The 23,664-nt window shown below is 38.0% G+C and overlaps 1 protein-coding gene across 19 annotated transcripts in view; it reads left to right on the top strand.

Annotated features, from left to right (window-relative positions):
• KMT2C (lysine methyltransferase 2C) overlaps positions 1–23,664 on the top strand; it is a 183,787-nt gene that overhangs the window by 16,230 nt on the left and 143,893 nt on the right. The window lies entirely within an intron of this gene.

Genomic DNA, 23,664 nt, shown 5'->3' with positions numbered 1-23,664 from the left:
TGTTTTTGGTCGTCCTGAAAATGATTTTATTGGTATCTGTTGTTAGTTAACACCTTGCAAAAAGCTCTGCTCTGCAGTGGCAACTAATTTACACGTAGAAGTATCAGATCCCTCAATTTCTTCTCTTTCATATGGCATTGGTGATATTGGTTTTTCTCTGCTTGAACGCTAAATTGTTGTGTAGGCTGCAACAGTAAATCTGATATCTTTATCTGTTAAAGTACCAGCAAGACCCTTTAGCGTAGCAAATAATTGCAAATTTAAATACCGAGTACACAAATTTCAAAGGAAAAGTTTTCAGCATGGTATTCTTTTCTAAAGTGATTCTTATTAGTTGGAATATTACAAAATGTATGTATGAAATATTGAAGTCATTTTACAATTCTAGTTTGCTTTTTTATAAGAAATAGGTCATAAGGGAAAGAATGGATTATGTAACTAGTTTAAGTGAAGTTGATACACAGTGTAAGGAAGAACTCCAGCGTGTTGTAGTAAAGCAGTTTTCTTTAGATAAGACCTATATAGTTAATTTCTTCATATAAGTAAAACATCATCATGTACCTCTTATATCAAATCCTTCAATGTAAGTTTAGGCTTTTAAATTTTAATTCTGAAAGTTTGAACTATAATGCAGTCCTGTTGCTTTTAAAATGTGCATATTATTACTGAATCCTCAGTACCTTATTTGAATTACAGTGAGATAGGTGAATCTATGTTAGTTTTCAACACTAACTTAGCATTTCAATACTATCACCAAACAGCTGTCAAAATGTTTTGTGAACAAAAGCTTCTCTGCCCAAATAAAAATTCTGAGTATACCTGTGTTAATTATATATTGAGATTCAGTAAATACTGCTGATGCTTTTTCATGCATAATATGATTATCCCTTAATATGTAAGGAATTACGTTTTCCTGTAGTACAAGGCCTGGCTGTTGAAAATATGTTTTGGGGTGAAATCCTAGTATGAGCATTGTAAGCCCCCAAGCTCAGAGCCTTATGAACCTGTGCAGGCAGGTAAAGCAGTGGAAGTGATCTTGAGCTCCCTGCCCTCCCCCATCTCTAGCATTTTCACTAGATTTTCAAAGGGGATGGGGAGGAGGGAAAGGCCACAGGATAGCTCATATCCCGGCTTCTTCTGTCTCTTCCCCTCCCTGCCCTCCTAAATGTTCCCAGCCTCTGAGAGATGGCCAGTATGGTCCTTTCCACACCTCTAAGGGGGCAGGGAAGTGGGCTTGGAGCTCCAGGTATCTCCTGCAAGGTCAGAGCTCTGTTTCTGACTGTGGGCATCTGAACTGTCCTGTGGCCTCTCAGATGCGGTCTAGAGCCGTAGGATTGCTCCTTCATCTTCAGTACTTTTAAGACAAATGCAGAAGGAGAACAAGATACTGCTCTGTCAGCAGCATGCTGCAGCTGCATTCATGCAAAGCCATTCATTAATGTCTTGTTAAGCAGCACTATACACTAGTTTTTTAATGTTATGAAAACAGTTGCTGAATACCCCTTGAATAGGACTGCCTAAGCTACTTTACTTATAAATGTAAGTTGACATAGTCACAGCTCAGTGACTTTTTACTATACTTTTTTTACATAGGATTAATATATAGTATCAAATTACTTTTTTGGTTTACAGTTACTGTTTCTGTGTACTATTTCTTTGCTAAGGAATTGTAGAATTGATGTCCGTTGCTATTTTTGCATGTTTTCATTTCCTATTCTAGAATAATGAAAAGTGTAACTTACGCTGTATGTTTTGTTTCATTTTTGCATTTGAGGTTACACTGGGTGGCTCATTGTACTTTTGTGGGGTTATACCGAAGGAATTTTTTTTCAGCCTGGAAACTTCTGTAGCAATCTTGTTCATCACCTTTACCTTGATCAATAATAAGTAAAGATGAACTACACGGTATAAAGAAATCTTACATATAATCTAGATTCCACTTTCCAGTGCCCACACTGTGTGCACTTTCTGACTAGACTGTGGAATGACATAGTAAAACAATTATATATATACATTTCCAAAAGTAAGCCTCATTATGCTCAGTGGGACTTGCTCCCAGGTAAATAGTTGTGGAATTGCATAGCGATGCTATCACCTTGAAACCTGTGCTACTCTGAAAAAATGAATTGAAAGTGCTATTATAGCTTGCTGGTTTTCCTTTTCTCTTTTGCCTTCATGGTTCTGTTCTGTCAGAGTGTGCTGTTTCTTGTTTTGAGGAATTCTTACCTCTTGAGTAGTGGAAACTGACTAGTGCTGTATAATTTCTAGGCCATCGTGAAAACGTCACACACTTCACATATTTTTAGTAGGACTAGTAACCAAACCTACTAGAAACTAGTAACTAAACCAGAAATGCATGTTTTAAAAATGGCTAGTTCACTTTTGCCTAACTTGTATATTTTTTCTCAAAGCCCACTGTGAATTCAAGGAATCATTTTATCTTTATGTGTGTTGTTATTAATGGACTGTTTATATAATGGATAGCATATATATTGCTACATGTTTGTGTTGGATTATATTAAGTGAAACTGTTAGACTTTAAAATTTGGAAGATGCAAGAATACTGAAGATAAATTTTAAGGTTAGTAGAGTGACATTTAATTTAATAGAGCCATCCTAGTTAACACTCTTAGTGAGATTTAGAAACAACGTTCTTCTGGGTCCCAGTCCAGTGGGCAAAGGGTTATCTATATATATTTTCTTTTTTCTGTGTAATAAAATGTGTTACCCTTGTTCAGAACACACACACCCACCCACCCACCCACTCACCCCTCCTCTGATTCCTCTGTAGGTATTCTGAGGTGTTGTCTTCAAACTATTTATCTCACACCCCTTTTAAAAAGCCTGTCAGTTATTGTATGTTCCAATATTAACTTAAGCTAAGTATATTTTGTGCAGATGGCTCCAGAGAGCCTCAGCTATTGGGCTGTATAAAAATAAGAAAATACTGCTGTTGTGCAAAGACAAAATGATCAGTCATATGCCAGTTTGTCATTTTATGTGTTGGGTACTTTCAAAGAGTTGCAATCACTCTGTGCCCCCAGCAGCCTACAATTAAAAGGAAAAAATGGTGGAAAGAGAGTAAAGGTATACAATTAAAAATATACTTTCTGCACACATGCTGTACACAGCACAACAGAGGAGAGGCTTTTTATGTGAATTTGGCAGTGGAGTTGCAAATGTTTTTGAGATATATAGTTGTACCTTAGGGCAGCATGAAAAAGGCAGATGACTAGAAATATTTAAAAAGCAAATTAAGGTTGGGCAATTGTTAGAAGAGATTGCATTCAGGCCTCATTACCTGTATTGCCAATGGTCAAGATGCTAGGAGCTGAAGTTTAAAACATATGGTGATCAACTTTCTGCCCACCCAATACTAGGTCATGCGCTCTTATCTCCATCATGGTATGTTGGACAGGGAGCTTTAAACCTCTTTATATTGCCACAATGGTGATAAAAATCCAAAGCCCTCAGTTCTTCAGCTAGCCCACATTAATAAGCAAGGAATAGAGAATGCCTAGTCTGGCTCCTAGCAGAACAAATAGCTCAGGGAGTGCTCCTCATGCCAGTAACTCAGTTGGCACTGCCCTTGCCTTTCTCAATTGGAAAAGGTAAAACAAGAACAAAGTAATCTGAGCCACATTCTCAAGGAATACTCTCACTTTTTCTCTGCTCTCTGGGGAGGTGGGATCTCACTTGAGAAGCCTGTGGGTTGAATTTGGCCTGATGGTCTTAGGTTTCCCATCCATTAAGTATTGAAGTCATTGGCTGGATCTTCCCTTGGGTTTTTGAAGGCAATCATTTGCCTGCATTAGTTACCAAGAAAACATACTTAAATTTTAAATCAGTTTGTGTTACTTTAAGATCAGTAATCATTTTTTTCTTAAGTTGGTTTCCAAACCCTTGGCTTCCTGGAGACTTTGACCAACACAGTATATATCCTCAGGCCTGACATAACCAGTATTCACAGTCTTATTCCTCTGAATGAATGAATTTTCCTTCTGCTCAACATATTCTCTAGTTTATGCTAGTGGTGGTAGTGACAGAATTGACAAAAGCAACCTGACAGATATTCCAGTTTCCAGGTCTCATCAGTATGAAGCATGTTGAGGTAAACATGTCTGCCCTTTAGTCTAAAACCCTTTCCTTCTGCGATTTCACTAAGAGAATAAAATTTTCTCTTCAGTTTTAGGAAATAGAACAAGACATTTACAAGCCATGATTTGATATGCTAATAGTATTTGTTATGCCACAGCTTTTGGTAGATGATATCCCTTGATATAGTCTATCCAAGGCTAAAGTTGAAGTGAAAGGTATCTTAACTTTTTAAGAGTGATATATATATATATATATATATTGTTGTAGTTGTTGCTGTTGTTTTTAGTCGCAAATTCGTGTCCGGCCCATCGCGACCTCATGGACAACATTTCTCCAGGCCTTCCTGTCCTCCACCATCCCCTGGAGTCCATTTAAGCTCACACCAACTGCTTCAGTGACTCCATCTAGCCACCTCATCCTCTGCTGTCCTGTTCTTCTTTTGCCATCTATTGTTCCCAGCATTAGGCTCTTCTCCAGGGAGTCCTTCCTTCTCATTAGGTGGCCAAAGTATTTGAGTTTCATCTTCAGTATCTGGCCTTCTAAAGAGCAGTCAGGGTTGATCTCCTCTAGGACTGACCAGTTTGATTGTCTTGCGGTCCAAGGGACTCACAGAGTCTCCTCCAGCACCACAATTCAAAGGCCTCAATCCTTTGACACTCAGCCTTCCTTATGGTCCAGCTTTCACAGCCATACATTGCAACTGGGAAAACCATATATATAGAGAGAAAGAGATAAAGAGGGCTATCCCAAAGGAAGCATGCATAATAGTATTTCAAACACAGATGTGTAAACATGGTGGGAGAGGTTTCTTGAAAGCACGTTATTACTTTAAAGTATTTCAAGTTATTCCCTAAGAAAGGTAGACAATTAGAATTTCTGCTGTTGATGCAGCTATTTAGGCATTCAGAACACATCAAGAGAGAACAAGAATAAGCATATTAGCTCTCCCACCGCCCAACTTCCTCATCTTCATTCTAATTACCCTCCACTTTTTGAAAGTGAAATTCTGAAGCAAGGCGGCTCTTTTATCTGTGTATGTACTGTATGTGTAGAATCCTGGAAGATCCCATAGGAAGCTTCCCTGCATCCCATTGGAATCTTACCTACTTGAACTTGACTCTGAATATGGGAAGGACAACTGAGCAATGTTGCATGTGAAAAGATTTGTTTCCTTGATTTGTCCGCTTTTTAGGAGAGTATAGTTTAAATTGACAAAATATTTGCTCTTGATTTTGACTTTACTTTAAAAAATGTTTGATATTAAGGCAAGTAGATGCTGTAGTTATTATAAACAGCATATACTGGCAGCCATGATAAAAGAATACACTCTTCTGGCATAGTAATGACCACAATAGTGTGGCCTAGGGCTAGTTTTTTTGCCATGCTAGGTTCTAGGGGATCCTGCCTGAGCTTCCCTTTATTTTGGTATTTGAGTGCTTTATATGTACTTCCCTTATCTTTCTTGTTTCTGCCTATTATTTCCTGTACATTTCAGTCCTGCTCAATATCCTTGTGGTATATTTCCATATGCTTTCCAATTAGAATGTATAAAGAATCATGGTCCAGGAATGAGATAATCCTTGTGTAATGAGCAGATTTATTTTTTGTGGGTTGTTTGTTTTCCTCCCAGTTGGATAAGGTCTGTCATCAGTTATCTCTAGCAGTACTTGTATTCCTTATTGCTCATCAGTGTGTATATAGTCATTGCAGACTTTGTTTCCCATGTTTGGTATACATGGTAATCCTTCTCACCAGGAAAGGTAGTCGATTTCCCTGTTCTTTTCTCCCTGATTTCATGCTTTGTGCTGGTCACACAATTTTCCCAAGTTCTACAAAAGTGCCCCAAACTGTGCAGGTATATGAGATGCAACTAGATCAGGAAGCATAATACTTGAGATTTGTTCTTTCACTGCACCGCACCTCTTGCACTTTACATTCTTCTCAATCTTTATTTTTCAGTATCTCAGTGGGCTCTGTTGGTAAGCTAAGCCCTTTCATTCAGCATTATTTAGTATAGAATTGGCTATATGAATATGGGTAAGATGTAGGTAAGGACTTGTAAGAGCTGCTTTCCCTGTAGAGGCCTGTGTCAGGCACACAAGAAAAGTATAGTCCTGCATTGCTTCCAAATGGTAGAAAACGCTGCTGCAAGAATTATGCTTGACTCCTCCCCAGTTTGAGTTATGTAATTGTTTTAATGCTTTTAACGGCTTGTATTTTATGGTTTTATGACTTAATTGTTTTAAATTGTACAGTGTCTTGATGGGTTTTAAGCACTGATAATGAAAGTGTGTTCATAAATGTTAATCATTAATGAATAATAGAATAATGTAGCAGATATTTATATAATAAAAAGTTGCAGAGCAGTGAATAATGCCAAGACATTGAAGCCAAATGATTGAGAAAACAACTGAGGGCATGATAGGTTGCACTAGGTTGTACTCCTCTATCACTGCTATAGTGTCTGATATGGTATGGGAAATACAAAAGTATCTGTGAGAAACAACTTGATCTTGGACCTGTTTTCTAAGTGAAAAGCGTTGTTGTTGTTAGTCGCGAAGTCGTGTCCGACCCATCGCGACCCCATGGACAACATTCCTCCAGGCCTTCCTGTCCTTCACCATCCCCCGGAGTCCATCCTAGCTCACGCCGACTGCTTCAGTGACTCCATCCAGCCACCTCATCCTCTGCCGTCCCCTTCTTCTTTTGCCATCTATTGTTCCCAGCATTAGGCTCTTCTCCAGTGAGACCTTCCTTCTTATTAGGTGGCCAAAGTATTTGAGTTTCATCTTCAGTATCTGGCCTTCTAAAGAGCAGTCAGGGTTGATCTCCTCTAGGACTGACCGGTTTGCGGTCCAAGGGACTTGCAGGAGTCTCCTCCAGCACCACAATTCAAAGGCCTCAGTCCTTTGGCGCTCAGCCTTCCTTATGGTCCATCTTTCACAGCCATACATTGCCACTGCGAAAACCATAGCCTTGACTATACGTAGTTTTGTTGTCAGGGTTATGTCTCTGCTTTTTAGCATGCTGTCTAGATTTGCTATAGCTTTCCTCCCCGGGAGCAAGCATCTTTTAATTTCTTGGCTGCAGTCCCTGTCTGCGGTGATCTTGGAGCCCAGGAAAATAAAATCTGTCACTACCTCCATTTCTTCCCCATCTATTTGCCAGGAAGTGATAGGACCGGATGCCATGATCTTAGTTTTCTTAATGTTGAGTTTCAAGCCAACTTTTTGTACTCTCCTCCTTCACCCGCATCAAGAGGCTCTTTAGCATATGGGACTCATCTGAGGGGCTCATCTTCTGGCGTCGTATCTTTTTGCCTTTTGGTACTGTCCATGGGGTTTTCATGGCAAAGATTCTGGAGTGGGTTGCCATTTCCTTCTCCAGTGGATCACGTTTTGCCAGAGCTCTCTGCTATGACCTGTCCGTCTTGGGTGGCCCTGCACGGCATAGCTCATAGCTTAATTGAGCTACACAAGCCACTTCACCACAACGAGGCAGTGATCCATGAAGGGGGTGAAAAGAGTAACAGTATGCAAAACAATTCTTCCAGTCACTTTCCATAATCTCTAGCTTCTGATCAGAACTTCCTGACTAAATTTTTTACACACACAGATATACACACACGCACATACATGTGCACTTTCTTTCTGACACCCCCCTAAATTTTCCTAAATCAGGGAAATGCAAACATGGAGGATAGTTATAGTCCTTTGCACAGACCAATAAAGTGAAACATTAGTGATGATATTTACAAATGAATCAACAGAATGAGTTTGAGATTTGGTATTCTCACAATTGCGCCTTAAATTTCTCAGACAAATAACCGTCTTTAGTAATCAGTGCTTCAAAAATGATATTTTTGTCTCATTGCTTATGGATAATAAGATGTCTGTTTCAAGGCAAGGAAATTATCCTTCTGTCTGTTCTAGCTCTTTAGAAAAACAGCTTTTATATGTATAATCTGGTATGATATACCTGCTACGATAAATTGTTCAAGTATGTCTTCTTCCCTTTCCATATCTGACTAGGCTTTCATATTGTAATAATCCTGACATAAGAGCTATGCATATTTATATTATCTACAGCAGATAGGGTTGATCCAGATTTAGGGCAGAATCTAATAACATGCTCATCTCCCAGTTGATTCTCCTGTACCCTGCAGATTCTGTTGAGTAAATGGTGGGTCCTCCTAATTCTGTTCTGTAAGTGGGACACCTCGCTTATGCAGGATTTAGTACTTCCTAGAGAAACCCTGAAACAAGTGGAAATGTTTGTTTCTGAAAGGAGGTACGTCAGTGGAGCTCTTCATGAGAACTCCATTGACCCGTCGTCCTCCAAAAAACAATTTCTGCTTGTTTTGGGCTGCTCTGGAAATGCTGCAGCAGTGGTATATTGGAATTGGCAGGTTGTAAGAAAATCAGGAGTGCATTGTTGGATTCTATCCAGTGTCATACTAAGAGTAGAGCTATTACAATCAGTGGGACTTAAATTAGTTATCACTAACTGAAGCACAGCTACTCCAGTGGTTCTACTCTTAAATATGAGTAAATATAGATCCATCCCCATAGACCCTAGAAGCTCTTTAGACATAATGCATATAGATGCTTTTCTAATACATATTGGCTCAGGAAGATGAGGTCTCCAAATCCTGAGAGAAACATTAGTACTTGTGCTTGCTTGAGAACCCCAAAAGATACATTGTAGCAACAATACATTGGTATTATTATTCTATTTAAATATATAGTGTAAACATAGCTGCTGTCCCAAAGAATGTCTAGTGGGTCGGATAGGTAGGGCAGATCCAAAGCATAAAAACATGAAATATTCTGGCCAATATGTTTAGTATTTGCTCTCCTACCAGCTGCATGATTCCATATCAGATTGTCGTTCTTTCTGTTCACTGCAGAAGCACCTTAGTGTAAATTTAAGTGTTTGTGGGACTTACGCATGTTCATTTTTTCATGGAATTTCTTTTTCAAATGCGTAACTCGTGGATCAAAAGTGATACAAAAGAGAAACACTCCCAATATTTATTTTAGAAGCATTCAAATTTGGATAGTTAATGATATTTAGTTTAAAATTGTTTTAAGTGGTTCATTTTAATAAATTGTTTAAAATTAAATTGAATTCAGTACAAAGTTAGAAGTTTGATTACAATTTATAAACTCTTAAAATGGAATCACTTTATATCAAAGTCTGCTTTTTTATATAAAGAAGAGAGCATTATAGGAATATATATGAGTTTCAGCATTTTAAACACAGTTACATTATGTACTATAAGAATTATGAATTTTCTAATGGATCTAGCATGACATGCTCTAGAATTCAGGAGCTGTCATTCTGCATTTTGCCATCCATTGACTCATAGGTCTGCAAAAGTCAGCTTGCTTTTGTATTTTGGTGAGATCCCTTGGTTTTCTCCAGGCTTCGGAGGAGGAAGAATTTCCAGGCCTTTTTTCTCCCCTCTGTTTTGCAAAGCCTTGGAGAGGCATGAAAAGTTGCACAACAGCCTGCTGTTCTCTGAAGGCAACAGAGATGACTCCCTTCCCCTGCATCTGGCTCAAGGAGGTGGGTTTCCCCCCTGTAGTTAGAAAGTATCTCAAAAGTATGCAGGGCACTTGAAATCATAGTGTGTTGTCACAATCCAAGGTTCATGGTGAATCCAAATTTTGACTGGCTACCAAAGCCCGCTAATATTACTAAACCAAGTAATGTGTAATGAATCAAGACTGATTAGTTAAAAGGCGATTAGTTAAAAGGCATTTGAAATGTTTTTGTTCAGTGGATTTGCCACTACCACTTCATAGCCTTTATCCTAAAGCAGCAGACCATTAGGATGGCTGGTTAGACAGTCTCATTCTTCATGAAAGCATACGGACCCTGCTGGATCAGACTAAGGCATAGTCTGGTGAATAGGGCATGAGTGCATTAGGGCTACCTCTTGCTCCATTTCTGTAGTGTAGAGCAAGCTTTTAACCTAACCTGGATTTTACAGAAGGGTTATTGTGGTAGCGTGAATGTCCAGACCATCTGCATAGGAAAAACACACTGCCAAGCACTTACTCAACTTGATTGTGTCTAAATTAGGAAAGTTTTGCTTAGATCTGGTATAGAGAGTGTAGGTATAAGAGAAGAAGGAAATTAAAGCGAACAAAGATAGATGAGGGGTTTTTTTAAAATAGCAATTAGTTAATATGGATATGCATGTTGAGGAAATGTATAAATTTCAAAATAGAGAACTGGATTTAAATAATTACACACTGTTCAGAGTTCATACATAGAACACTCAAATACTTTACTGTGGCATGCTAAAATACCAGCTTGCAAGATCCTTGCATCTGTAATATGTATAGATTAGTGACCATAGAAGGCTTGTATAACTTCTTTGCAAGTTTTATAAACCGAAAAATATCACAGTGGTTTGACTCCTACCTGGACAAGAAACATGTATAGGCTTATTTATGCTTTCTCTCTGATGAATCTGGGTGGCTCGCCTTTCCTTCCAGAAGCCCATGGAAAGCCATAATAGAAAGCTCATATAGGTATATGTAAGGATATAGAGTTATATTCATATTTTGTGTAAAAATGTCTTCTATCCAAGTGCCTTCACAGCTAGAATATTAAAAGCTTGCTGCTTATAGTTACAAAGTAATTAACAATATCATAAGGGATATCTTCATTATGATAAATAGCATTAATAGTTTGCATAATAGTATTGAATTTATATTGCCATAGAAAACATGTCCCAGTTCTAGAAGTTAAATATTGACTGAATTTATTTATAGCATTTCTATACCATTTGATCAGCATAGTGCTCTCAGAATGGTTTACAAAATGTAAATTACAAAGTGATTTCAAAAATACTTTTGAAAGAAATTATTAGTTTTCTCATAGATTTGTTAAACTTTGAGCCAATCTGCAAATGTATCCCATGATAATTTTGTTGGTATGTAAGATCCCACAAAACAGGAAGGTATCTCTCTACCTGTCTCTTTCTCGCTATTTGTGCTGCAGCATGGAAATTGTTGAATTTTGTCTTTCTTGGTATTGCATGAAAAGGGAGTTTTTTGGTGAATGTTGTGGGATAAAAACCAAATACATACATAAAGTGTACTGTACATCTTAGTTTTCAAATCAATCTGTGTCTAATTTCCTAATGACAAGTCTTCCTCCAATTGGTTAAAGTTTAGTTTCTGCAATGATAATCTAGGATTAGCAGTGCAGACTGACTCTCTCTCTGAAGTCTGCCTTTCTATTTCATTATTGAGAAATTAGCATTTTAACATTTATACTATTTAGGGTTTTCTTTATGAATCAGAGAAGTTCAGAGTGTCAAGCCACTTATTAAATCTTTTATTGACTTGAACTGAAACTAAACCGGAACATCTCCATCCATGGTTGATCCCAAAATGAACCAAAATACATATGGAGGCTGTCTGTGTGTAATGCTGGCATTTGGCAGCAAATTATGGGTTTTAATTAAGAAAAAGAAATGATAGGTTTCCCGGTTCAGATGTCACAATAACAATCCACAAATGGGGTATTCATATGCTGTTGCTACAAATCAGAAGCAGCTTGAATGTATCCTGAATTTCCATAAATTAAATCCTGATTTGCTGCCAAATGCTGCCATTGTGTGTATACCAGGTTACAAGTTTTGATGCTGTGAGTGTGGGAAGAACATACCAATACTGAGCTTCATGGTGGCAGGCTGAAATTTTAATCTGCATTGTTAAAAAAATAGCTTTTTTGTGTGACCTCACTGTACACCAAGATCACATGACTGCTTTACCATGTGTTCTGTTTCTACTCAACTTCTTCTAATGTATACAACTTGGTTTCAAAGTCATGTGACTTGACTGCATACTAGCAACTCTGTCTCCAAGTTGTGAATGACGTTATTTTTGAAAACATGTAGTTTAAGAAACAGGAATACAGTGTTAAATGAAAATTCTGTAATTATGCAAGCTGAGTACTCACAGTCAGACAGTTGACAGGCTAGGTTTTAAGGTCTCTGTTGCCTGTTCCTGTTGCTTATATATGCCTATATACTTGTGTAATGGTTTAAAAAGTCTAAAGGGTATTAAGCGTATTTGAAATGTGTGTAGTATGATTGTTTGCACTCTTTCACAAATATTTTAGAAGAGCATCTGCACATGTTCTGTTACTTCTAGAAATGCATGCTTGCCAGAGACGAAATGACAGTCCTGCTTGTTAGGGATATAAAAATTCTATGCCAGGGTGTAGAAAGGTGCTGATTTGTATCATTACAGATAAATCTGTCTAGCTTTGAATTTCTAAGGATGCTAGTTGTTAGGCCTTCACTATTGCAAAAGAGATTTTTATTCTACTAACTTAAGATTTGTTTAATAGTAAGTTATCTTGATTTGTTGCTCTTTCTATAATCTCCAATAAGAAATGAGCATTCTGCTCTATATGTTACTTGCATATATTGCTTCTCAAGTTATAACTAAAAGAATTAGAAAAAAAAATTAGCATTGCATATGAAAATATTCTTAATTTGCCAGCAACTTACTAAATCTTCCTTGTTGATATTAAATTTATTAAATTGCTTGAACTCATTCTTGTTTTAATTTTCAGAATGTTTATTCACTGTTTTGAATGCTCATTGCTTTTTAGTCTTAAACTAAATCTGTGATGGAAAATATATGAACATTTGCACCTGGGGGATCCAATGGATTTGACTTACTCTATTATTATTGTGGAAATATTTGGATGTCACTTAAAACTATTAACTGTTGAGCTAAAATGTGGCACCTACTTTTATGGCATCTTGAACCTTGTAAATAGTTCTAATTAGGTTTAGTCTCCATCATATTTTCTTCAACAGGAAGGTTTTAATTTATCGCTCCCTTTAAAAGCCTACAATATTGTAATATAGATTTTGGAAGGTAGAAAGACTATATGTAAATTTTATTTTTTTTAATGGTATAGAAAACAGTTTTTACAGTGTGAACAGTAATTCATATTGCTAGCAGAAAAGTCTGTCATCTCCAGGGGATGTTGAATCTGGACTCCTTGGGAGCATCAGCTATTAATTATGTAATAAATAAAATAAAACCCTCTTTCCCATGCTTCCTGAAGCAGTGTGGAGGAAGGGAGAGATGGAGTATTGATTGCATATAGAAGAAGAAATGCCATCTTCTGAAGAAGGTAGATAAGAGACTAGAATACACATGATTTCCCCTTTTATGCCAGTACTCCTAGTCTGTCTTTCCCTTATTGTATCCTTTCTCACTATTTCCCTGTTGCTATTACTTGATCTGAGCACTAGGGCAAATGTGGGATAGGAACTGAAATAAAATGAATAATTGCTGATCTCTTTTAAATGTAGAGAGCTGTTTAAAGAGCTGTTGATAGGGAGTTCAAGAAAGGGAAAACTTGTGAAAAAAGTGAGGGCATGCCTACCCCTGGATCATCACCACTCTGGATTGCAACATAAATGCAAGTAAGAAATACTGGCCAGTGGGTAGTTTTAAGGAATACAAAACTCAATTTCTGAATGTAAATAAGAAATGGCACTATGAGGGTGTACAGATGAGCTTAGTAGAAGGCTTTTAAACACGTGTAAAGTCTTTCGGGTCTTTTGAAAATTCATCAATGGTTAATATGCACACTATGACATTTCCATCTCTTTGGATAAGTTGCAGGGACATTTTTCTAGGACTGGCTTTTATTTATTTATTTATTTATTTGGAATACTTGTATGCCGCCCCATTCGCGTAAGCCTTTTAGTATATAGGAAAAATACCATGAGTTACTAAAGGAGTGTGTTACAAAATTATTCTTCCAGGTACTACCTGTGCAAGATAACTATTTAAATTGATCAGCCATTCATATCAGAATTTTGAAATATTAATCTGTATTTTGTGGGCAATAAAAGTGGTACAGATGATTACTGCATGGAGGGAAACACGTTTTTATTAGTTAACACTAAATGAAATTCTCACATCAAAAAAGTAGATGTCTGAGCTGGACTGAATGAAGCATCAGCTGCAAAGGATTCAAACACTGAGACTAGACTAGCCACATTTACCAGCTGTGTGTAAAAGCTACATTGGACGTGAAGGGATTTCACGTTTATTATGTGGGTGGGATGATGTCAGTTTGGTTGATTATGCCCCTTTCAAGCTGCTGTGATAATTACCTGCTTGTTACCAGAAGTGTCGAACCTATTTTCAGTACTTGTTTGCTTTTGCTGTCATGCCCTAATTGCTATATAATTTTGTCCCTGCCAATTACTGCCTCTGGTGTGAAATTTTTACAATGAGGAACTTGCAAAAAAATGATACCACTGTAGCCTTCATAATTTTGATAGAATATTTTCAATTATACATCATGATACGTAATCGTTGGAGTGAAAGCCCAGAACCAAATTTATTCTATAGAAACTCTGCCCTGCCTTGCCCTCTTTATTTGGGCCCAAATTTATGGTATACCATCATCTCCTCCTCCTGTTACTACTACTACTACTACTACTACTACTACTACTACTACCACCACCACCACCACCACCACCACCACCACCCTGCCTTTCTTCCTCTTGTAAGGAACGCCAAAGGCTGTCACAAAGAGGAAGGAGAACACCTCACTCTTCCCTGAGTGTAGGACAGAGAACGAAGAACTTAAAGTGCAGCACTCCAGATTCAGGCTAGACACCAGGAAAATTTTCCTAACTGTAAGAGCAATACAACAGGAGAACCAGTAGCCAGGAGAGGTCATGGGCTCCCCCACACTAGAGACATTCAAGGTGAAACTGGACAGACATCTAATTAGGATGGTGTGACTTGGCCTCCTGCACCAGCAGGGGGTTGGACAGAATGGCTGCCTTGGCCACTTCTGACCCTACTATTCTATTGAATCTATGAAAAACTCCGTCTCTTGGATGTCTGGAGGCACTACAGCATATTCTTTTCCTCAGATGTTACTGAAGAAAAATCAGTATACCAAAGACATATGCCGGGAGCATTTTTAGAGAAATTTAGTACAGAACAGACAACCTTTTCCTGAATAAATGGACTACTTTTTTTTAGGTGCGAGTCATTCTTGGAACAGTGTGATAGGTAGATGATTTGACATTATTGGTTATTTGCCCAACTCTAGGCAAGCAAGCAAGCTTGATTTGCATCTGGAACAACTACTGAGAGGCTCAGAGAGAGTGAGTCAGCACCATTACAGACAGTCCACTGACAGCCACATTGTGGTGTCTCCATACTTTCACAAATATCCCTTTCCAATTACACAGTGATTACACCATAAAATAGACCTCTCTTTCTTAAATTGTCTTTGAAAAGGAGGATGGGAGAGTCTGTTTTGCTGAAGGCAGAAGTGGTGCCAGCTTGTGCTTCTTCTGAAAGCCCTGGATTCTGGATTCTCTGTAAGTTCTATGCTTGTGCTGCTTCTAAACAACTAGATAACTATTTTCTAGAGCAGCCTTCTTCAGCCTTACGATCTCAAAACACGAACTTCAATTCCTAGCAGCCCCAGCCAGCATGGCCAATGGCCAGGAATGCTAGGAGTTACAGTCCTAAGCATGTAGATTGGGACAGACTGTGTTGAGGAACGTAACTGTTTAAACTTCCCATGCAGTTCTAAATGTTTAGGCCTATGGTGAGAGCTACTTTCTGTAGAAATATTTATTTGTAAATATGTAATACATAAATAGTACTTATTTAGTCACTCACTATAAACTTTTATATGCCACCTTACCTACTAAAAGGCTAGTAAGGGATTGTACAGCAATTTAAAACAAAAAACTTAAAGCAATAATAGCAAGAGTATTACAAGCAAGAATATGCAAGTAACAGTATTAAACTTCAACATGGTATATTTAAATAGCTAAATTAACAATCAGTATCTTTCTGGCCCTTTCTGAAGGCCAAGAGGACCAATAGTAGTTCTTGAGACACATTTCCACATTTGAGGGGCAACACAGAAAGTCCTTTCATGCATATATAACAAATGGCTCTTTCTGTGTAACAGTACCTGCAGAGGGGCCTTTCCTGCAAATCTTAATATCCCGACAGTTCATTGTGTGTTTAAAAGACATTTAGGCTTTTAAAGGATAAAACTAACTGTTTGAATTGCACATGGAAAGCAATATGCAGCTGTTGCGTATCTTTTAGGACAGATGCAGATCTCTTTGGTTCAAGTCTACACTATTTGCAGCTTAGCTGCTGCATTTTGTATCAATATGCAAATATAAGTAGTGTCTAAGCCCAGAAATGTAAATTTGCAAAGAAAAGGTCATGGGAATTTGGAAAAAAATGCCCAAATTCAAAGAGGAAAGTAACTCTCTATTTCTTGGCAGAATGTTAATAGGCTGAGTGGTATGATAACACAGAGGACAGAATTTCTGTGTCCCAGCTTCAGTTTATTAAAAGGAGAATGTGTAAGTTATAGATACACCCTCTTGAAGCAAAGCTTGAGTGTTTCATGCACAGAGAGAATTCTGTGAGTTGCTGTGATAAAGAGTAAGTATCAATAATGAAGCATCGAATTGTAGAAGGAAAAGAGGAACAGCACCTAGCAAGATTAGCAAAAATAATTTACATGTCTTACAAAACAGGTTAACAAAAAGACCAAGATATGTGTTCTCAATTCTTCTGCTCTCACTGTTTATAATCCTCTTTCTGTCACATGTCTGTACCCAGAACCCTAGACAACATGTCAAGCATCTGATGAAGTAGATTGTGATTCATAAAGGTTTTTGTTGTTGTTAGCCACAAAGTTGCATCTGACCCCTCACGACCCCATGGACAACATTCCTCCAGGCCTTCCTGTCCACCATCCCCAGAGTCCACTCAAGCTCACACTGACTGCTTCAGTGACTCCAACTAACTACCTCATTCTCTGCCATCCCTTTCTTCTTTTTCTGTCACATAAAGGCTTATACTGCTATAATTATAAAATACTACTAACAACAGTAAGTCAAAAATACATGAAAAAGAATAAGATAAGAATAAGATATTCGTGCACTTGGAGAGAAACTTAAATTTGTAGATGTCCAAAAATTCTTTAGGAATCTTCCTTCCAACCAACAGCACTGGAGAGCCAGTGTGGTGTAGTGGTTAAGAGCACGGGACTGGGACTCAGGCGATCCGGGTTTGAGTCCCCGCTCGGCCATGGAGCCCACTGGGTGACTTGGGGCCAGTCACAGACTCTCAGCTCAACCTACCTCACAGGGTGGTTGTTGTGGGGATAAGATGGAGGAGGAGAATGATGTAAGCTGCCTTGAGCCCTTTATAGGAAATAGGCAGGATATAAATCGAATGAATGAATGAATGAATGAATGAATGAATGAATAGTCATAACTGAATGTACTCAGTAGCCATGAAATGGTTGGAAAAGAAAATCTGGCATGGGGATTGGAATGGGTTGTTTGACAGTGTCCTGTGAAGAGAAGGGTATGGCTTTAGCTTTCCTGGAGGCTTCAAACCACTTTTGATAAGCTAAACATAAGAACAGCCATGCTGGATCAGACCAAAGGTTCATCTAGTCCAGCACTCCTTACACACCGTGGCAAACTAGCTGGCCACAGGATCCCTCCAGCAGGATGGGTGTAAGATTTCCTCTTGCTTCCAAGTTCCTCAGCAGGTGATGTATGAAGGAATACCACCTCTGCTGAAGGAGGTAGCACAGAGCCAGCAAGGCTGGTAGGCACTGATAGCCTTCTCCCTTATGAATCTGTAAAATTCCTTTTAAAAACCATACCGATCACCATTTCCTATGATAGCTTAACTATAAGTTTAACTATACACTGTGTGAAGAAGTACTTTTTATCTGTCCTAAACATCCTATTAGTCAGCTTCATGGGATGATCCTAGGTTTGACTTTTATAGGATAGCAAGTACAAAAGTCCTCTACTTTTTCCACGCCATGCATTGTTTTAAGCACCTCTATTATGCCTCCCCTGCCTCACCTTTTTCTTTAGCTGAACAGTCCCAGTTGTCATAGCAATTCCTTACAGGGGAGATACTTCAGCCTCCTGATCAATTTTGTTGTCCTTCTCTATACTTTTTCCAACTAAATAATTTCCTTTTTAAGATAAAACAACCAGACTGAACACAATATTCCAAGTGCAGTCACACCAAAAATTTGTATAAGGAAAGTAAGGTTTTGGCAGTTCTGTTTTGTGTTCAGTTCCTAATTATGCCTAGCATGGAGTTTCTTTTTCACAGCAGCTGGAGCACTGGGGCAACATTTTCATTGACCTGTCCACTACTACCCCAAGATTTTTTTCTTGCTCAGTCACTGGTAGTTCAGATTCCATCAGTGTATACTTGAAGTTGGGAATTTTTGCCCCAATATGCGTACCTTTACACTTGTTTATATGGAATGTATTTGCCATTTTGACGCCCATTCTCTCAGTTTGGAGAGATCCCTTTGGAGTTCCTCACAATCCCTTTTAGTTTTAACCACCCTAAAATAGTTTAGTGTCATCAGCAAACTTGGCTACTTCACTACTTACTCCCAGTTCCAGATCATTTATGAACAGATTGGAAAACACTATTTTCTGCCAATTTTCACTTCCCCTCCCTCCCCGATCCTAATCTAGTTTTCTCCTCCCTTTCCCGATTCTAATCTAGCTTTCTGCTTTCAAATTGAACTGATAGGATGACAAAATACACTGTTTTCTGATACTTTTCTCTATAGGAAGCCTTTCTGCTTCTCCATATACTGCCTTAAACTAGCTTCTTGTCCACTATACCGGTTATCAATCAGGACAATCAAGTGCTAAGGCATGGTGGTTCTTTCAGGACCATTCATATGTTCTCATCCACACAATCAAAGGCTATGCTGTAATTTACAAAGCATAGAAAGATCTGAAATTCTTCGATACGCTCCAGTAGCCAACTTATATTTGCAATATGATTGCCTCTTTCAAAATCCAGGCTGAACATCAGGCATTTCTCATTTCGTATAAGGTCATGTTCCTCATTGCAACATCTTAAGCATCACTTTTTGCCTGCATCAGAAATTAGTGTAATGGTCCTATAGTTGCTGCTTTCTTTTGTATCTCCCTTTTTGGAGATTAGACTGTTCAGTGAACATTTCTAGTCTGTGGGCCATTGTTTTGCTTTCCATATCTCCTGGTTGTGACCCTAGCTACCCTGGGTACTTTATTCCTCCCAAGAACTTTCAGAGCACATTTTACTTCTCTTTCTAATATTTCAGGTTCTTCCTCAAAGGATTCCTCTTTAAAGGAGTCTGTCATCTTTTGAACCCTTCCATATCGTTTTTCTGTGTATTGTTTCCACCTTCTCCCTATTTTATCCTGGTTAGATAGTTCGTTTCCCTGTTGGTCTTTCAGCATGCCCAGTCTTGGTTTGAATTTCTTTTTGATATCTTGGATCTTCTAGAAGAGGTCACTTGTTTTTCCTCAGAAGTAGTACTTTTCTCTTTCTTGGCTCCTTTGGAGAATTAAAAAAGAATTTTCTCCAAAGTAGTAGCAAGGCAGAAAGTTCATATTCTGTATAAATCAGTTCTAGAATCCTCTTTAGAGAGATCTTACTTAGTGGGAACATTTTAAAAATAGTTCTGCTAATACAATTCATTGTCCCCATATTGCAAATTGAATTTGGCTGTGGCTACAGGTGGAGTGGCTTATAATGTTCACACTGAAAGTGCAAGACAAGCTCTCAGTATTTCACAATTCTGCAGTTTTGGTAAGAGGTATCGCAACCCTGTTTCAGGAAAGAGTATAGAATAATTCTGTAGTATAAAATCCATTGCATTTTATATCTGCATCAAAGATTGGGCAAAGAACATAGCATATATCAGTCCTGCAGTGTAGTTTAGTTTTATACCTCTGTTGTAGGTTGGATGGCTGTGCTTTAAGAAAGTATTTATTAATATTTTGATTCATTTATTGTATTTATTTCAATTCATTTATTTTGTATACTGCTGGTCTAGTCTTCAAGCAAAAACTTCACATACCTCTCAGTTTGCAGCAAAGATTCAGTCTACTTCAGGGGAAGACATACTTCAGGCTTGTAGTATATACTTTGTGTCTAGTAGGGACCCTGTGATCCCCCAACTGGAGTGAAAGACATAAGACAGACCCTTAAAATGGAAGAGCAGATTAACACTGTGCATGTTCTGAGACCAGGAATGTTGTTGCTGAACTGAGCTCACAGTCATTCCACGCACAAATGCATTCTTGGTTACCCCAAACTGCCTTGGAAAGCTGGACTGATGGGGCAGTGTAAATACATCAGGGTGAATTGTTAAGGATTTTGACTCCCTGTTTGCCTTAAACAACTAAGAATTAAACAACCCTTGCCAATCTAAATTGATCTTCTTACATTGCCAATCAGTTCTCCTGTCAGGCAAGGTTATTTGAATGCAGAAGCCTCATGCTACATTGACATGATGCAGACTAGTTTTAAGTTTAGATGTTCAAAGGCTAAAAACTAATTGTATCTTGCACATAAAAATATAGTTGGAACTCCTGTCTATGATGCTAAGGTTTGTGCTTTCAGCCCCTGCAGCCAAAGACTCCAGTAATGTCATCACAGCTACACTGCAGCACTTTTTGTTGGGCCCACTTATGTATATCTTACCAGTTTTTTTCTCTTTTAACCACAATGGCTTAACATGGATTAGTGCCATTAATATAAAACACATGTATGAAGGTTCTAGATGCAGTGAAGTGCAGAACTCAATCAATAGGATTGTGTGTGCACCCACAAATACCCACTGTTCATTTATTTTGGGTCCAGTGAAGTCATAATTGGTTAAGCAAATGGTTCAATATTTTGAGAGTCCATAATCATAAAATACCATTAACACCCTTTTTAGAGAGCAAATTTAACTTAGGAACTTTTCTACATGTTAAAAACTTTAAATGAAGCTCTGCTGTGAATTTTGCTTTGTTAGAATTATGAAATACTGCTATTGGAAATAGGCCCTTTTCATCCTGTGACACCATCTTTTGGGATTGCTGAAATTGTTACATTTTATTCTTACTACTGTGAGTTGCTTTGAGAGCTTTTGTTGTGTATTCCCTCACTGTGTTCCACTTTGGCTGACATTTTGTGGTACTCTTGATTCTACAAATGTTCCATAAAAAGTGTATGTGACTTGCTGTGGTAGACAATTTTAGGTTTAATTTTGAATTGCTATTTGTAAATGGTTGGACAGGACAACCTTACAGCTCCACAGTTTAATAATTTTATGTAACAGTTCACTGTTACTCATTAATTGCTATTTATTGCATCTTTTGAAAAATGTTGCTTGCTATTTCACTTTATATTCTCATGCCAAATCTGTAGGCATATGTTTTGATTAAGTGATACAGGATCACAAAAATAACATACTAGAGTTTTTGTCCACAAGGGCTTCCTCGTGCAAGTCAGTAGAAAGGGAAGAATCACTGTGCAACTTTAACCAGATCATTTTCGAGGCTACTTTCCCCCCTTGCCATACCAACTTTCTTAGTGAAAGTGAATGCAAGCCTTAAATGCTCCAAAGCGCTTTAGGTATAATTAGAAGATAGAAGGCTTAAGAGACCAAATTGCAGTGGGTATAAGCTGTATGCAGCCCTTGAGTAGCAGTTCAGAGGCAATTTGAAAAATTTAATGAAGTTACTTCTAGTAGTCATGTGCTCTGGGGCAAATGCAGTGAGGCACAGCTCTGCCCCACCCCTTCCCTGACAGGTAAAGCTTTGCAAGAGGACTCAAGTTTCATGACATTGCCTGCCTTTCTAGTTTGTGTATTGCTCACGAGGAACACAGCTTATAATTTTCAAATCCAGTCTTTCCACAAGATTTCAGGGTGTGAGGTTCATGGGATTGCTCCTTGAGCAAAAGAGGAGTTCATTTGATGTTCCCAGTGCTACCACTTCATGGTTGAGTGAAGGAGAGGGTCTCTTCCACCCAAGTTTAACACTCTTAGCAACTACAGTACTCTTTATGAGCCCTTGATATATGATATATCACATTTTTTCCTGATGATCTAAGCATTTACACACATTCTTAGTAATCCTTACGACAACCCTGTAAGGCAAGTTGGTATTATTCCATAGTGCTGTAACTGAAAATGGATTGTTTAATCGTGGCAGTTCAGGGCCGAGCTAAGTTTGAACCAGGGACTTCTTGGTCTGTAATGTTCACTATTGACCATTAAACTAAGCAAGTATATAAAGTAGGAAGGTCCAGATTTTATGCAGTAAGCAATTTGGGGTGGTGGAGGGAACGATGCAGATAATTCTATAATATATGTCTTAGTATAATTTTGGTCAGAAAATGTGGTGGTAAAATTCTGTATGAAGACCTTATTTCCTTCTTGGAGTAGATGCACTTAACATCCATATCAGATGTATCAAATATGAGTAGCTAGATTCTGCCATATTATATTTGAAATCATTTCTTCAGATGGCATAATCACCTGAGTATTTTTGTTTTCCTTAGCCATCTCTGGCTATCCAGTGGTTGTATTCGATTCTGGTAACTGCGGATCCTTTGATTGGCATTTCTGCTCATTCATGTAAAAATGATTTACAGAACTTTGAGGGTTTTTTTTTCATTTTTCATTTTTTTTTTCATTCTATAACCAGGTAAGAAGTGGCACTATTCCCTGAATAGTATGAAGTGCAGAATATCTTCTAAAAATAAATTTGTTTATTGACATTTACTAACTTTTTTGGATTTGGATTTAAGACAGAACACAGTTCAACTCTGTACAGGTAGTTCCATTACTGAGAAGATGGGAATTGATTTTTTAGTCAAATTTGTCTATAAGGTGTATCACATACAGCCGGCCCTCCACATTTCCAGGGGTTGGGGAAGAGGACCCATGAAAGTAGAAAAAAACATGAATATCTCTAGGCCCCCTGTCCTAACTCATCAGAGCCTCCTCTTTGCAGCAAGGAAAAGCTGGATGGGTGGGATAGGAAGGCATCTCCCCTTTTGCTTCCTCTCTGTAGTAATAACAATTCTCTGCAGTGATTTTTTAAAATTAGTAGGCTTGTCTGTACAGGTTGTTTGTAACTTGGGGATTGCCTGTATGAGTTACACACAGGGTGGATAAAATCAATGACATATTTTTTCTTTGGAAAAAAAAAGAATATTTAAAAATCTGATTTTTTCATTTAAATCAGTTTTTTTATTTACATCCAATTTTTTAAATAAACTCTTTTTTGGGGAAAAATCTAAGGATAGTTTACCATTTAAGATACATTATATTCCAAAGGCTTCATGATATAAGGATTCATTTTTAATTATTTAATTTTAATACTTTTAATAACTGAAAGGCATTATCACAGATGCTTGGTTTCAGTTCGCAAAACTATGACTTTGTATCCACAGAGATCGCATACCTCTTCTTCACAGCAAAACTGTTATAAATGAAACAGAGCTGAGGGGGAAAAAACCCTTAATCCCATTGTTCCTTTGCAAATCTATGTACACAGAATCAACCGCTTACCTCTTAGGTGCTTGTGTAAGTAAGATTGCTGGAAGTGGAACAGATCTCCACAAGAAGTTAAGTGTGAGGAGGAACAGTAAAAATGAAAGTGAAACCTTTTGAGCAAAATACACT

Source organism: Varanus komodoensis, unplaced genomic scaffold, assembly GCF_004798865.1.
Source record: "Varanus komodoensis strain SLA01 unplaced genomic scaffold, ASM479886v1 scaffold15, whole genome shotgun sequence".
NCBI lineage: Eukaryota > Metazoa > Chordata > Lepidosauria > Squamata > Varanidae > Varanus > Varanus komodoensis.
This window is presented reverse-complemented; position numbering and strand designations above follow the sequence as displayed.